This window comes from Camelus ferus, chromosome 20 (assembly GCF_009834535.1).
Source record: "Camelus ferus isolate YT-003-E chromosome 20, BCGSAC_Cfer_1.0, whole genome shotgun sequence".
In the NCBI taxonomy this organism is placed as follows: Eukaryota; Metazoa; Chordata; class Mammalia; order Artiodactyla; family Camelidae; genus Camelus; species Camelus ferus.
The window spans coordinates 28,068,006-28,081,161 of NC_045715.1; positions in this window are offsets into that span (position 1 = coordinate 28,068,006).

The following is a 13,156-nucleotide window of genomic DNA, read 5'->3' on the forward strand; positions in this document are numbered from 1 at the left end:
GCCCACAGTACAAAGTTTTCAAAAGTCTAAATCCGTGCATATATAAGCATTTATACGTGTCATTTTCTTTTTCTTTTTTTTACAAAAACGTCAGAATGCACCTTGCACCATGTTTATCACTTGACCATTCGTGTCTTGGGCATCTTCCCAATCAGCACGCCGAAGAGCAGCCTGGAGCCTCCCTGAAGGGTGAGCCACGCTCCCGCTGCCTGGCTCCTGCTTAATCCCTTCCATTAATTTCTCTGTTATAAGCAAGATTGCATGAGCAAGTCCTTTTGTACCAACAAGCTGTATCTATGGAATATTCCTGAAGGTGGGATTGTTGGGCCTCAGGGCACATGCCTTTGTGACTTTGACCTCTGAGCAGGGGTGCCAGGCAGCTCCCGTGGCCACAGGGAGCATCCATTTCTCTCACTGCTGTGGCTTTTTGTCCACAGAGGGACAGACGATGGTAGGAGGGCTTCCGCTCAGTCCCCACTCAACCCAGGTCCTCCAAGGCTAGTGTCCGAGAGACATTAGGGCGGCTGGGAGGACTGTGGTGGGGGGTGCTCCTGACCAACTCGAGATCGGTCCAGGTGGGCAGGAAGGCCCCCTCCCCGGCCTCTCCCCTCCGCGGGGGCCCAGCAGGAAGAGGCACCTCTGCAGTCCAAATAGTGATTTCCTGCTGCAGGACAGTGGCTGAAACCCGAGAGGCTGAGCTGGGTCGGGGCGAGACGGGGGCGGGATTCAGCCAGCCTCCACCAGCACACACACACAAACTCACACACTCTCCTTACAGCCACGCGCTCACGTACATTCCACAAAGTCTCACACACACACACACACACACACCAGGCATACACACACAGGCGCTCACACACTGCACCTTTCAGAGCCTCCCACACAGCCACCCCGCTCAGCCTGATCCCTGTGTCTGCTCCCCCTCTTCCCACGCCTGCCCTGCCTTCCCCACCTCCCATGTCCTTGCCCAGGTGGCCCTCACCTCTGCTGAGAAGCAGATGGCAATTACCTGAGAGGCCACCCACCCCCTAGCTCTGCCCACAGACCCTTCTCAGGCAAGCCCTGGCTCTGGACCCTTCTCCTCCACACCATGGCCCGTCCCTGCTGGCTCCCCATCTCTGCTTTCTAACCAGCTGGTCTGAGCCAGGTTTTGCCGTGGGGCTGGGGAGGAGTCGCTGTCACTCTCCGGGCCTCAGTTTCCTCACGTGTACGAGGGAACAGCAATGAGCCTAGTGGAAATCTAATGGCTGCCACCACGTCCAGGGAAGTAGCCTGGTTTCCTTTCATTGGTGGAGCAGCAGACCAGCACTCCCCACCCCCACCCCCCCGGTCCCGGGAGACTTCCTGAGGGCCACCCCCAGGCCCTGGGGTGTCTAACCCTAGACAGGCATTACCACGTTTGTGAGAGGACAAGGTGGCGAGGCCAGGCCTGAGTTGTCCCTGGCCAGGACTGTTTGGACTGCTGGGTGGTCCTGTGTGCCAAACCCAAGAGCAAGCCGCTGAGCCAGGGGTTGGCTTGTGAGGGAAGGGGTGGTCGGCCCACCCCTCTGCCTCCGTAGCCTCCACCAGCTTCTCCCTGTTCTCTGGCACATTTAATTGGCATTCCCTGTGCTCCTACCCAGAGCTGGGCCAACTTGGAGTCAGACCTTGACACCCCATGGCTCCTGGGCCAGGAGGGGAACACCTTTAAGCCACCCCATGCCCTGGGCCTTTGCCAGCTCCCGTGGGAAGATGAGGCGGTGGTGGGGAGTCAGGGCTGCTCCCCACGGCTCTCAGGATAGTCGCTGCAGACACTGCCTGTTGCTGAGCAGTGGGAAGGAGTGTGGTCCTTTCAGGACTGGCCCGTGCAAGGAGGCGCGGGGGAAAAGCAGGGACAGGAGCCTCAGGGCACATGTGGGAGCAGCAGTGGGGACAGAGATCACAGGCCTGGCCCCTTGTCCCCTCCATATTCATGCTCTTTGTCGCATTCCAACTTTCCTAGGATGGCAAGCAGATAAGCTTGGGATGGTGCCTGTGGCCACGGCCCCCCCCCCATTGCCCCGGCTCTCCCCTCTCCTTCCACCTCCTCCAGAGAAAAGCCCCTCCCAGCCTTCCCTGCCCCTTGCCTGGCTCTCCTACCTTTCCCTGACGCTCTACAGCCCTCAGTTCCTGCCAGCTCTGGGTCACAGCCTCGTTCCCTCCTAGTGCAGACAGGAAGCGGGGCTCAGAGGTGGGAAAGAGAGGTGTTCACTTGCTGCGTCTGCCTGGCATTTCTCAGTTTTGCCACCTCAGGGGGCCCAGGAGAAGTGCTAAGACCCACCCCTGGGCTAGTCACCGTGTCAGGGGACAGAGGGCTACATTGGGCAAGGCCTCTGTGGCCAGAGAGGGTGGGTGACATGGCTGACCACCTCCAGAACCATGTGGTCAAATTTCCCAAAGAAGTAGAGGTGCTATGACCAAAAGGAGGGCTGAGGCTGGCAGGTTAAACAACAGAAGTCACTATGGGTGCGCCCAGAGGAGGTGCCTGGGTGGGGGAGTCCTGGCTGGAAAACACAAGTTGTCTAATGCCGTTCAGGGCATCTGGCTGAGGAAGGGAAGTCGAGGACTAAGGCCTTCAAATATCCGAAGGCTGGGAGGAGAGTGAGGCTCCGTCTCAGGCTCCTGCAGGCAGAGGTAAGCCCTAGAGGCAGACAGGGTAACAAGGAGAGAGCTCCCAGCCCCAGGCGAGAGACGCTCTGAGAACCACCTAAGGGGCGTGCACTGCAGCGGTGGGGGAGGGGGGCTGTTCTCAGGACTGTTCTGGGTAGGGGGTGTCAATGGGGTCCCTGCCCTGGTGTTGACTGGTGGCAGGGAGGACAGATGCAGGAGGGTGGTTACAGGTGGCCCCCCACAGTTCCTGCTAAGTCAGACCTTCCATGGCTCAATGACGCAGGGACCGTCTGATAAGAGAGAAACAGAGATTGAAGGTAAACGGGAGATGGAGCAAGATGGAGGAAAGGAGGCAGAGAGACCACAAGGCAGATGGATCAGGACAGCGCAGACAAAGCATCCCCAAGGCCCTGGAGGCAGAAACTCGAGGCAGGCAGGCTGTGGGCACGCGTCCCTGGGCTCGTGCCAAGGTCACCCGCCTGGGCTGCAGGAGCGGCATTGCCCCTCCTCGGCGCTGGGGCCCTCCCGTGCCTGGAGCATCCACAGCACCGGGCAGCTCGGCATTAATTAGGGGCCCGGCTAATGGCTCGGAAGATTGGCCCGTTCCGGGGACGCTGCTGAATAGAGACCTCGGTGAGATTTATTCCTAATTATCTCATTTGTCTCCCCCCATTACTCTTTATGGCTGGGATTTATGGGGCCATTAATGGGGCCTGGCCAGGCCAGGATGAGTGTGAGCCTTGAGATGCTTCATAATAATAACAATAACAACGCTCACCCTGGCCAGATTAATGGGCTCTTGCCCTTCCCACCCCCCGTCCTTGGGACCTCAGCTACCTGCTGCCCATATGTCCCTTTTGCTTCTGGCACCCTAGATCCTCAGCTCCACGTCCTCAGTCACCTGTGGAGTTCAAGTCTGTGGCCACCCTCCACCCACCCCAGTCCACCCCAAGCCTGTCTTTTAGCCCTTCTCTGGTGCCACTGACTGGGAGCTTCAATATGGGAGAGGGGAGTGTCCATTCTGATGGTAACGCCTCTGGGACAAGGCCTGTACCAGTAATTGATGAGTTTGGCTGCAAGCAGCAGAAAACCCAGATAAAGATGGCTTAATCTGTAAGGATGTGCATTATCTCCTTAACAAAAATTGCATAGGTAGGTGATCTCAAGCAAACTGGAAACTCAAAGATACTGTCAAGGAGCCTGGATTTCATCCTTTTGCTCTGTCATCCTCAGCATGTGGTCCATGTCTTCCCTCCTTGTCACAAAATGGCTACCACAGCTCCAGGCATCAAGATCACACAGCATCCACACAGAACAAAAAAAAAAAGAGAGAGAGAGAGACAGACAGACAGACATTCTTCTCCTAAATCTTTCACCAGAGAGGGGAAAAGCATTTCAAGAAGTTGCTAGCAGGTCTACTTAAATCTTTGTCTAGACCGGGTCACACGTTGACTTCCCCAGAAGCAGGCTGTAAACTAGGCTTTGAGTGCAAGTACGTTTGTTTAGGAGGGGATTCCAGGAAACATCAGTAGGAGAGTGGGGAGTGAGATGGGGAGGGAAGGCAGCTAATAAAGGGTGTTATCAAATGGGTTCCCACTGTGAGCAGCTGGCACTCAATCCTGCCTTCGAGGGAGCTGAAGTATTTATACACCAAACCCACAATCATGGGTTGAGGGCTTTTCCCAAAGGAGTGTCAATATTCTGGCACATGCCACTTGACTGAGCTGCTGAAGGAAGGAGTAAAAGGGGTGGAGATGCCAACAGACAGAGAGCTAGAGAGCTCTTCACCAGTAAGGCCTGAAGAGACAGGTGGGCCCAGTCACCTGTAATGGGTGTGCAGTGACTGGCAGACAGACCAACCTGATCCAAGTCAATTACTCTTTCCCATTACACTTTCTCTTTGTTATCTTAAGAGGTAGGCCTGGGAGGAGGTGTGCAGTTTCCCAGGGGGCTGGTAAAGTTCTATATCTTATTTGAGTGCAGCTTAGATGAATGTGTTCAGCATGTAAAAATTCACTGAGCTGTACAGTTATGATGTGTGCAATTTGTGTGTAAATGTTGCACTTTAAGAAAAGATTAGATAGATATAGATGTAGATGATGTAGATGTAAATGCAGATGTAGATGATGGTGCAGATGTAGATGATGTGCATACAGATGTAGATGTAGATATATTCCTAAGTCACACATAAGAATGGGAAGAAGCAAGGGGGTTATCCAGTCCTGTCCCTTCGTTTTACATAAGGAAATGCTGAGGCTCAGTGACTTAGCCAAGATCCCAAGTCCGGTTAGCACCCTGGCTGGATAAGCACCCAGCTCTCTCAGTGCCTGGCTTGTCATATTTCCTTTTACACCACCCTGTGTGACAACTTGTATCCTGAAGAGGACATGGGATTTTGATGCCTCTGAGGACAAGCCTCACTCTGAATTCTTCTCTCCTTTGGATGGCACAGAGTCTTTATACAAGACAGCAGATCCACGCATCCTAAGACTTCGCTGGCAGCATTTCTGGGAAGTGAGATTCACGTGGTGGAGAGGGTAGTGCAGAAGAGACGGGTCTTGCCAGAAAGAAGAAGGGATTCATACTGAGTGAGTAAGTACTGTATTTGTTACCTACTGCTATGTAACAAGTAGACCCACATCAACAACTTAAAACCACAATGAAGGTTTATTCTTTTGCACAGTTTCTGTGGGTCAGGGATTAGGACGTGGCTGAGCTGGGTGGGTCTGCTTCAGGGTCTTCTGTGAGGCTGGAGTCAAGGTGTCGGCCAGAGCTACAGTCATCTGCAAGCTTGGTGGGACTGGAGGCTTCACTTCCAAGTGGCTCCCTCACACAGCTGCAAGTCTGTGCTGGCCATTAACAGGGGCTTCAGTTAATGTCCCCTTGAGGGCACACCTCTCCAGAGGGCTGTCTGAGTGTCCTCATACCATTGGCTGCTGACTTCCCCACAATGAGTGCTCCCAAGAGAACCAGATGGGAGCCACAATGTCTGTTATGACCTGGCCTTGGAGTCTCACACATCTTGGAAACTGGCCACCATATTTACTATGAACCAGGCTCCATAGTCTGTTTAATCTTCATTCAGCTGTTGTTAGAAATTTTTATCAAGTTTCTATAACATGCCAGGCCCACTCAAGTGCTCAGCACCTCTGTGGTTGGAATCACCCAAGTATTTATGGTCAAATTATATCTGACAAGGAGCCAAGAAAACTCAAGAAAAGATAGTCTCTTTAATAAATGGTACTGGGATCATTGAATGTTTCCATATAAAAGAATGAAACTGGACCTCTGTCTTACATCACTCACAAAAGTTAACTCAAAAGGGATTAAAGATTTAACTGTGAGAGCTGAAACTATGAAACTCCTAGAAGAAAACATAAGAATAAAGCTCCTTGACGTGGGTGTTGGCAATGACTTTTTGGATATGACACCTGAAGCACAAGCTACAAAATCAAAAATACACAAGTGGGACGACATCAAACCAAAAGCCTCCGCACAGCAAAGGAAACCATCAACAAAGTGAAAAGACAACCAGTGGAATGGGAGAGAAATATTTGCAAACCGTATATCTGCTAAGAGGTTAATATTCCCAAACTATGAAGAACTCATACAACTCAATAGCAAAGAAATAAATAACTCAATTTTAAAATGGGCAAAGGACCAGAAGAGACATTTTTCCAGGTGGGCCAACAGGTGCATGAAACAATGCTCAACATCACTAGTCATTCAGGAAATGCAAATTAAAACCACAACGAGATATCACCTCACGCCTGTTAGAATGGCCACCATCTATAAGACAAGCTATAACAAATGATGGCATGAGTGTGGAAAAAAGGGAACCCTTGTGCATTGTTGGTGGGATTGTAAACTGGAGCAGCCAGTAAGAAAAACAGTATGGAGGATCCTCAAAAAATTAAAAACAGAACTACCATATGATCCAGCAATTCTACTTCTGGGACTATATCCAAAGTAAATGAAAACACTAACTTTAAAAGACACATGCACCCCCATGTTCATAGGAGCACTATTTACAATAGCCAAGACATGGAAACAACATAAGTGTCCATAGATGGATGAATGGATGAGGAAGTTGTGGTATATATAATGGAATATTATCCAGCCATGAAAAAGGAAGTCCTACCATTTGTGAACTTAAAGGCATTATGCTAAGTAAAGTAAGTCAAAGACAAAAACTGTATGTTCTCACTTATATGTGGAATCTTAAAAAAAAAAAAGGAAAAGAAAAAAGAAAAGATACTGACTGATCTATTTCCCTTCTCGTGACATTTGTTGCTTTGTGAGAGGAATGGAGAGTGTGCCCCAAAGCCTCACTTTCCTGGCCAGGAATCCAGAGAGCTCTGTGACTGCCATACTAGTGACAGAAACCCTATGCAAACCAACTTAAACAAAAAAAAGGAATTTATTGGCTCACATAGCTGGAAGGAACATTCTGGTATTTGAAAAACTAAAGAAAGATCTTCAGCAATCAGTGGGAGCTGGGGACCCAGTGCTACCAGGATTCTCTCCCTCTCCTTTCTTCAGTCTCAGCTCTGTAACTCCCTGTATGTTGGCCTCAGTGCCTCCTGTTACAGACAGATCTCCTCCCCACTGGTGGATAGGGGGAGAGCAAGGTGGATAGGAATCAGCGGTGCCAGCAACCCCAGTGGGAAAAAGGACTTTGCAATCCCAGGAGAGGACTCAGGATGGCTCTCTGGGATCGCACGTCCATCCTCTAGATGGATCTCTGTTGCCAGGAGCATTGGATACAATGATTGATTGGCCTGGGTCATCTGTTTACTCCTGTTGGGAGGGGGCTTTGGTAATTGAGAGCCTCATTAGAACCACATGGAGGGGAAGAGGAGCAGTTTCCCAAAACCAGGATATTGTTTTAGAAGGAGAGAAAGGTTGCTGAGAAGACAAAAGAAAAAGAGATGCTTAAGACACACCTCACCTCCTAAGGAGACAGGGCCCCTTTAGGTGGCTCTTGCTACTAAAACTTGCTCTGCATCTTGCTGGTACATTGAGTGAAACCAGCCTGATTGCCCAGAGAAGTGCTTCCCATTGAAAACCCCTAGGGGCCACTGTTCACACTGACTCCGTGTGAATGGTCCCCCTTGAAGGCGGACTGTATGTGGCAGCCCTGAACTTGCTCATGCCTGGTTGGACCAGGGATGGATGGCTGAGCCATGAAAGAAGCCAGCCATCTCTTGTGGTCTTGTCCCAAAACTCTAGCCGAAGGATCACTCCATTTTGGATGATGGCTCTATGAGTTGGGACCAGTTATGAAAATTCAGAGTATTCCAAATTTTGTGTCCTTGCGGGAGTTGGGGTGGGGGTGGTTCGTACAGGGAATGGGTTTAGTGGGGGGTGGAAAAACTGAGAAGCCAATGGGGGTGGTGAGGAGCCCCGGAGATTAGCCAGGCTGGGAAGGGATGGAGGGAAAACAGGAGGAGATGATGTTAGGGATGTTGATGGTTTCCAGAAGTCAGGGCCATGTGGAAGGAGCTGACCCACACCAGGGGCTGCCTCGCTGAAGCTGCACCCACGAAATAAGGCTGTCTTGCGGAGGAGGAGCCACAGAGGGGACACAGCTGTTTCTGGAGGGGCCACCCCAGTCAAAGAGAGAGGGAAACAGACACCCTGGACTCTCCCTAACTTCTGTCCTACCACCACCCTCCAGCAGCCTCCACCAGCTGAACTCAGATGGAAACTGGCTGAGGTAGGAGCCCGAGAAACGCAGGCTGCAAGGCTCATTGTCCCTGTGACGCAGAGCAGAGGAAAGGCAGGGACTGGATCTGAAGACAAACAGGTAAATGACAGACACAACGGCCACTGGCCCCATCAGATCCTCTCCCTTGGGAAGAGCAAAGGCTGCCACCTTCATACAGGCTGCTGGCACATTCTGGTTCTGAAAGCGCGGAGTCCCTGAGTGACCACCCGTCTGCGTCTGCACGTTCCCAGCTGTCTTACAATGAGCCCTCAGCCTCTGAAAGTTCCTCACAGTCCATCCTTTCAGCCAGGCACCTGTCAGTTCTGGGAGTCTGAGCTGCTGCCCCTCCTGATCCAGCCTGGGCTGACAGGCTCGCTGCCAAAGGCAGAGCATCAGCCGTGGGGCTGCATGGGCAGGAAGCACGGCCCACAGTCCCGGGCCTGGACGCCCGCCCGCCCGGGGTCAGGAGGGAGGAGGTCCTCCCGTGGTTTCCCAATGTCACCACCACCACACTCCGGGAAAGATTCTGAACTGCACGAAAATGAAAACACATGTCAACATTTGTAGGATGCAGCTAGCACAGGACTTAGAGGGCAATTTATACCACTACTTGCCTTTATTAGAAAAGAAGAAGGATTTCAAATCAATATCAGAAATCCCACCTAAGGAAATTAGAAAAAGAAAAGCAAGTGAAACCCAAAATAAGCAGAAGGAAGGAAATAATAAAAATTAGAGCAGAAAGCAATGAACTACAAAAAAAAAAAAAAAACATAGAGAAAATGGATGAAAACAAAAGCTGATTCCTTAAGAAAAATCAGTACAATTGATAAAGCTCTAGTCAGTCCAAAATTACCAGAAAAACACTTTTATATATAAACATATATCATTGAAAACTATGAAATACTTATATAAATCTGACCAAAAAATGTTCAAGACACTGAAAAATTAAAATACATTGCTGAGAGAACTAAAAGAAATGGAAAGATCTACTGTGTACATGAATCAGAAAACCCAATATTGTTAAAATAGTGATTCTCCCCAAAACTGATCCTTAGATTCAGTGGAAGCCCAATCAAAATTCCAGCAGGTTTTTACATGGAAGTTGACAAGTTGATTCTAAAATTCATATATAGAGGAAAATGACGGAGAATAGCCAAAACAACTTTGAAAAAGAACAACTTGGAGAATTTACACTATCTGATGTACAAGTCTGCAGTCACTGGGACAGACAGACTGATGGAACTGGCAGAAAGATCAGTGGAACGGAATAGAATGTCCCAAAATAGACACATGCATACATGATCAATTTATCTTCAACAAAGGTGCCAAGGCAATTCAAATTTCAAAGGAGTCCCCTTCCTGACACAGTAATTCTATGTCACCAAAAGCTGGCTGGATGCTACAGAGGCAAAAATATAGATGACCCCATATCCCTGTGATGTTGGCTGATGATTTCCAACGGGACTGCCAGCTCCTGGAGCTCGGGCACCAGGAAGAGGATACAGACCAGTGGACAGCATGAGGAGGGCCAGGCCGCCAGGGGAAAGCGAGGGATGGGGTTTAGAGGCAGAAGAGAGAGCTCAGATCACTTAGCTTGTTTTCTGGGCAAAGCCTCCAGCACAGAGAAGACCAAAATATTGTAATAACATATTTCTTCCCCAAATTTCATCCTGTAAAATTACTGGCCAGTAATTACCTAGCAAATTAGAGAAGCTACCAGGAACCCTATTAGGTACCTGAGGATATAATTGGTCCCTAATTAGAAAAAGTTGTCAAACGGGAACAATTATCTTCGTTCTCTTTCATTTCCTCCCCTCCTCAAGCCAGATCGCTCTGCTTCCCTGCCGTTGGTTCTTCCTGCTACTCCTGCTACTAGGGGGTGGAGGGGAGGGGACAGAGGCTGCTGTCCATCACCACCACAAGCACCAGCCCAGGAGGTAGCACCAGGGGCCTGTCCTGTGTCCCCAGGAGCCCCAAGCCCTCACCACTTTGTTTTCTAAAGCCCTGTTCACTTGTCTCTTCTCCAACTAAACTACAGGCTGCCTGTGGGTGTGAATTTGTCTTATCTCCCTGTCTCTAGACCTAGCCCAGGGCCTGGCTTCCAGAAAAGCCTTAGAAAAGATTGTTGAAATGAAATGATGGGGGGTGTGGAGGGTATAGCTCAGTGGCAGAGCACGTGATTAGCATGCACAAGGTCCTGGTTTCAATCCCCAGCACCTCCATTAAAAAAGAAAGAAGAGAAATGAAATGGCGACTCTGGGCCCCAGAGTGATGGTACTGAGTGTCTTCACCCAGGCATAGGGGAGGGAGCAGACTGCATGACCTCACTTGCCCAGAAAAGCCATCCTGCCCACATCCTGTGGAGGAAGTAGGAAGGAAAGAAGGAAAGAAGGGCTGGGAGTGCAATAATCCTTGAAGCACCACCAAGGAGTGTGGTCTTCATCCTGTAAGCATTGGGGAATCATTCAGCAAAGACATTCATTCAGCAAAGACATTCACCTTGAAACCAGGTGCTCATGACAGAATCAAGAGGAGAAAGGTGAGGAATAGAGAAAGGAGGTGGGAGGTGGGGCCAGGGGGCTGGTTCAGGGCAGGTAGGGCGGATTAGTGGGTGACGGCGAGTGGGTACAGGATTCTGATTGGAAGTGATGCAAATGATCTCAAACTGGATTGTGGTGATGTCCAGACAACTCTAAATGTACTAAAAACCGTTGCGTTGTACGTTGAAAATTAGCAAACTTTCTTGTTTGCAAATTATACCTCAATAAATCTATTCAGATTTTTCAACAGGGCAGGGGGATTCTGCGCACTGGGAGGAGAGTGGTTTCTCTTCGAAACCGTGAGCAGCTCTGGACCCCAACAGAAAATGAAGCTGTCCTGCATTAGGAGATGGAGCCCTTCTGGAAAAGAGTGGGACAGGGTGGCAGGGGACAGGAGAACCTCAGGGAAACAGCTCCAAAGATGATTGTCATGCCAAGTCCCTTCATTGTGGACAGCCAAGCAGACGGGGCCCCTATGTCCAGCACACCACACTCTACCTGCCGCCTCCTGTCTGCAGCGAGGGAACCAGGGTGGTTCTGCACCCAGCCACCAGGCCAGGTCAAGGCTGAGTAACAAGGAGAGGTGGGGTGCCCATGTATGGGGCAGAGGAGAGAAAAGCAAGAAGAAAGAACCTGGCAGTCCTGGGATTGAATCCCATGTCTGCCACTTAACTGGCTGTGACCTTGAGCAAGTGTCTTAACCTCTCGTGGTCCCAGTTTCCTTATCTTCCTCAAGGGGGCGCAGTTGAAGTTACCCACTTAAGCAGCTGTGGAGAATAGGGTGCGGTACCTTAAGGCCCCCTTCCACAGGAGCTGTGCAGGGGCGTCATCACTCTGGTGGGGGTGAGAAAATCCTGGTGATAGGGCAGAGCCTCATGGACCCCCCCAAATCTCCATGACCAGAGCCAGTAGGGGTGGGGCCAGGGGTCAATAAATCACTGATCCCAGAGCTGCAGGGGGTACAAGAGGAAGAGGGGCTCCCTCTGCAACACGCGATGTCTCTCCTTGCAGCCACCTCCCCATCCCCACCCACCTTCCATTCCAGAAGCTTCCAGCATGAGGGTCTTTCAGGCTTCTCCAAATAAGGGACTAATTAAACCTTAATTGACACAGCACTAATTAGCTTCTTAATTACACGGAACCACATGATTAGCCACTCAGAAGACACTAATCATTCATTAGGAAGCAGCCTCCCCTCTCCTCCTTCCCTTTTCTAGAACCTACCAGCTAAGGCACCTGAGGGGCCCAAGGTAAGAGGAGCCCCCCAACCCCAGCCCAGCGTCTGAGCCGGTCCTGATCACAGAGGGGCAGCTGGAGGGGTTCACGCTGCCTTGGCCTGAAGTCGGTGCCCTTCTGTGGTAATAATATAAATAACAACAAGTTCTACCATTCTGAGCATCTCAGATTCAGGAGCCTGCAGCCCTTCCTCCTTCACAACCCCTGGCCCAAATCAGGAAGGAATCGTGGGCTCTGGAACCCAGAGTTCCGGCCCCCTTGGGGTGAGGGGAGCCCAGGGCAGGCCAAGCTTGGAGAGTGAGAGGACAGGGAGCCAGCACTCATGAAATACCCACCTCGCGCCGGTCGCCTTCCACAGCTTAGCGTCTAGAGCCTCTGACACCCAACAGAACAGGTATTTTCCAGGCAGGGAGACAGAGCTTCCACAAGAGTGAGAAACGCACCCAGGAAGTTAACATGGCTAATGAGTGATGGGGTCAGATTCAAACCCAGGTCTGACTCCAAAGCCAAGCTACTTTCTACCAGTCCTGCTGCCTCCTGCAGAATTTCCCAGGCCTCACGAAGTTCAAAAATGGGACCTGGAGTGGAAGGTGACTTGCCCCTCCCCATGAGGCCAGCTGCCTCCAGCAACGCAGCTTAAGTTCTCTGTAAGCAGGGAGCAGGGCCTCAGGGAACAGGGACGGGCTGCTGGGTTCAGATCCCCACTCTTCCTAAATTGTGTGGCATTGGGTGCGTTACTCTCACCCTCTCTGTGCCTCAGCTTTCTCCTCTATAAAATGGGAAGAATAATAGTACCACCTCCCAACCCCCAAGGCCTGCTGTGAGGATTAGATGAGCCAATGCATGAAGAGTGCTCAGAGGCACGTCTGCCTTGCAAAGCCAGTGCTTTTTTAAAAATTTATTTATTTTTGTTACAGTATAGTTGATTTACAGTGTTGTGTTACTTTCAGGTGTACAGCAAAGTGATTCAGTTACACACATATATATCTCTATTCTTTTCCAGATTTTTCTCCCTTATGGGTTATTACAACATAGGATACAG